The sequence below is a fragment of the Chinchilla lanigera genome, unplaced genomic scaffold, assembly GCF_000276665.1.
Source record: "Chinchilla lanigera isolate Chin_1 unplaced genomic scaffold, ChiLan1.0 scaffold00046, whole genome shotgun sequence".
Lineage (NCBI taxonomy): Eukaryota > Metazoa > Chordata > Mammalia > Rodentia > Chinchillidae > Chinchilla > Chinchilla lanigera.
In genome coordinates, this window is record NW_004955447.1 from 3,578,417 (window position 1) to 3,582,987 (window position 4,571).

A 4,571-nucleotide genomic window follows, 5' to 3' on the forward strand; every position below is an offset into this window, starting at 1 on the left:
AGAGAGACAGGAGCAAATCTTACTCTTTCCAGGAAGAAGTTTAATTCTCTTCACATGGAACATAACTGATGCAAGCTTTAAGTAGAACTGTGTATAACATTAAAATGCACAGTTTAGTCATATGTCATCATCTGCCACATTAATCACTGTCACATTGTCATTACCATGGAAACATACTTTAGTAATAACTTGTGTTTAATGGAATAGAGATGAAAATATTAGTCCATTCTAAATATTTAACTAAGGTTAAAAACAGTTGAAATTTCAATATAACTGTCCAATAATATACTTTTTCTTCTTTATGCTATTTGGTTAATCTGAATTTATGTTCTACAACTCATTTTACTCAAATATTTGTTAAATTCTATGCACTGCATACAAGTAAGTATACTAAATGTGTTAAAACTTAGGAGATTCCCTTGCATGTTAGTTATTTTAAAGCTTTCTGCATTTTCATACTGAACTGAAAGGTTGTCTTTCTTTCCAAAGAAAACAAACTATGCAAACATTCATTAAAATTTGAGCAAATACCTTACTAAAATGCAGTATAAACAAAGTAACTCTGCCCTGCTAAGAAAAAGGAAGGAGAGATACAGAAGGAAAGATAGTGATAAATCAAGAAGAAAAGGAACATAAGGGGAAGGAAAGAAAAGGAAAAACAGAGAGATAGTGGAGAGAAGATAGGACAGAGGCAGGGATGAAGAAAGATAGAAATAGAGGAAGAAGGAAGGAAAGACAGAGGAGTAAATGACAGGAAGAGAAAAACTATTAAAAAATCACAGAATCTACAGTTAAAATGTAATACTCTGGTTTCTCTTCAGATGTAATAAATCTTTTGCCTTTTTGCTAAAGTTAAAATATTTGGTCAAACATTACATTTCAGACCAAAAATGACTATATTACATTTAGTAAACCTATTGTGTATCATATATGAATGTCAGCATATTTTAAATCCCCATATGCTGTTTTGCTCTTCTTTTTTATTTTCTACTTCTCACTAATATCTCACTCCTAACAGCATTTAAATGATTAATATAAAAGTAATAACTGTATACTTACTAAGTGATAACTATCACAATACTAATACTGTGCACAGCACAATATTACTACCACCTTTTCAAACAAGTAGGTATATCCTCCTCTCAATTATCACCTGAAGGGTGATGGCCATGTGATTTCTAAGTAATTCTACAGTATTAACATGGACACATTTTCTATTGTTACTTGCAAAGTGACAACCTTGTCCTCTACAGGTTTTATGCAAATGCAAGGGAAAGCAGCTGGTCACGTTAGGATCCAATACTCAGCTGTTTGATTGGATTTCCCAGAATGACCTCCTTGGTAAGACCCTGAGAGGAGAAGAGCTATGTGGTTGGACAACAGATAAGTTCAGCAACTTTTTCAGAGCAAATGAATTAAAAACGTTTAACTACTAAATACCACCTTCTCCACTGAGTTATACAAGTGATTTTCTCTTTTCTGTCTCTGAAATTCTTCTAATGTGTTATGTGTTCATCCATTTTTCAATCTAAATCTATCCCTAAACCAGACCACCCCCAAACCAAAGCTTTCATCACTCATGGTAGAACCAATGGGATCTATGAAGCTATTTATCACGGGGTCCCCATCGTGGGAGTCTCCATGTTTGCTGATTAGCCTGACAACATCACTCACATGAAGGCCAAAGGGGCAGCTGTGGAGGTCAACATGAACACAACGACAAGTGCAGACCTGCTGGGTGCCTTGAGAGCAGTCATCAACGACCCTTCGTAAGAACGCCTCCGGGGAACGCCGAACTCCATTGACTATGCTTTCCATTCTACAGGAAGATTTGGAACATTGTAAACCTTTCAACTGGGTTACTTGCAAATAGTGTAACAGTGGTGCAATAACACTGCTATAGAAGCACGCATTTAACCTCAAGTGCTAAAGTGCTTTTGTTATATTGGGATATAAAAAAAATATATAGCAAACTAAAAACAATCTTCAAATGCTATTTTGATCACATGCATTTTATACTATTTTCTGAACAATACATTTAATTTTATAAATAAGCATTTACTTATTATAAAACAATCAGGAAATACAATATGAATATGATAATGTGTTCAACATTGATCATTCTAAAATACTCAATGTTAGGTAGTATTGTTAAGAACTGTTTTAAAATAATATATAAGCTCTGAATTATTGTCATATAGTTCAGAAAATTGTAAAAATCATTCTTGTTCAGGGGACTAGAGACATAGGAGCTTCAGTATATTCTTAGTATGATATTTTGTTTTTCAAAAATTTATCTTGGTGTTGATTTGATTGTATTAGTTACCAGATTTCTTTTGCTGAATATGCAAGTAGATAAATTCCATGATTCCAAATAAAATACTCAGTAATTTTTATTCTTGATTTGAAAACTATTTATGGAGGAAACCAATCATAAACAGTAAAACTTCTATGTAAATGCTAAAAATTATTTAAAATAGCTTTCTATTGACTGTAGATATTATACTACCTCTGATATTACTTGGGAACAAAAAGTTATAGTGCACAGTATATATGGATGAATATGTATTATTTTAAAGGCATGGATTATTTTTGTTTGAATTTATACGCACAGAATTATTTGTCACATATATATGTATAAGTCAAGTTTAAATAGAGATATGAGTTTAAATAGAGTATATGTATACTGATAAAACCTTGAACAAAACTCCAATTTTGTGGAAAAATGCTCTACTGCCAAATTGGGTTGCCCCACCTGCATAGGTAATGACATGATGTTATTATAGCACCTTTCTTATGTTTCACTACAGTTGAGAGATACAACAGCTATCTTTTCACTGTGCCCAAGGAAGAATGCAATGAAATAATCCCCAGCTTTCGATCTACTGCTCCACACACACTTTCCAATTTTGATCATGTTTCTTCCTTTCATTCCTTACAGTGTACTGCCAATACCAGGATGTCTCTTCCAGAACCACTTACCATCTCTTAACTCAATGAAAACAGTAGGTATGTTTTACTCAAGTCATAAACAAAAGTGAAACCTTCTAATTCTAGGAAAGTTTTCAGGAAACTTGAAGTGAAAATGTATCTTGCTCTTAATCACATAGACTTCTCCCTAATGCTATTTGAGAAATACAGATCTGAACTCTATCATTACTGCAGCAGTGATTTCTAAATGTTAGAGACTATAATTCTGCAAAGATATTTTTATACCCATTACCAACTTAAAGTGCATGTATTTGGACATTTCATTTTATAATTACCCTAGCATTTTCATTCAGTGATGACCTGGCTGTGAGAGATTTTTTTATTATAAATATAAAAAAGTATGCAAAGCAGCAATTACCACTGTACAGAGTTTTCAGAACTTTAAAATGACTTATTACTATGTACTATCAGTTGGCTTTTTCTGTAAAGCAAACTAGTCAGATATTAGTGACCATGATATGGATGCTTGTTTTTTTTTTTTTTGTTTTTGTTTTTATCTTTTGTTTTTCTTCCGGTACCAGGATTTGAACTCATGATGTTATGCTTGCCAGGCAGACACTTTGCAGCTGAACTAAATCCCCAGCCCCAATATGCATATTTGAAATGAAATTATTCCATAGTTCTGAATCATTCATCACTGTGGTCTTAGAACAGTTCTTCACACTAGAATTCAAATGATACCAATTTTTTCACAGGACATTTAAGACATACATGCACAGTGAATATTATTTATTTTCCTTTGTGTGCATTTGACCACATTGTATTAAGAACATATTTCCTCCAAACATTTCCCTTTTTAACCATGAAAGTTCTAAGCAGTTAACAAAACTACTGCAATAATTAAACATTTTCAGAATCTCTATTTGACCTCTGACTCACATAACTTATGTCACATACTTACATTCAATTAAAACAATCCTTTTTTTTCCTATGTATTTTTCCTCTAGTTATAAGGAGAATGCCGTAAGCTTATCAGGAATTCACCATGATCAGCCAGTGAAGCACCTGGGCCGAGCAGTCTTCTGGGTCAAGCACCTGCGGGTTGCAGCCCACGACCTCTTCTGGTTCCAGTACCACCCTTTGGATGTGATGGACTCCTCCTGGCCTGTGTAGCAACTGCCACATTTTTGGTCACAGTGTTACTTATTTTCCTACCATAAGTTTATTAAGACAGGAAAGAGGATAAGGAGGGAATAGATCTTTCTAAGTTTGGCAAAGTGCTGAATTGGGCAATAGTGTTAATTCCAGCTCTAAGAAGCTCACTGAGAACCCACCTTCGTCTTATTTTTCAAATATCCACTTTTGTTTCTGTGAATGCTGTATATGTGTTTGGCAAATGTTAACAACGTTTTGAAAAAGTTACTCATGTTCATGTGGTTTGAGTTGTTCTCTTTACTAGAGAGAAAGTTTAGGTTTCAACAGGATGAATCTTCACTTGCCTTTTCCTCTGGTGCTCTACCAGGAAGCTATTAATTCTAAATACATTCTATTCATAATGTCATTTAAAATTTAGCATTGATTGATATGCTAAGTATACTTGGAAGCCTTGGGAAGCTTCACAATGTACATGGACTTTGATG

At 33.7% G+C, this 4,571-nt stretch overlaps 1 pseudogene; it reads left to right on the forward strand.

Moving 5' to 3' along the window:
* LOC106149480 overlaps positions 1 to 4,188 on the forward strand; it is a 39,003-nt pseudogene extending 34,815 nt beyond the window's left edge.
* Positions 4,189 to 4,571: the final 383 nt, after the last annotated feature.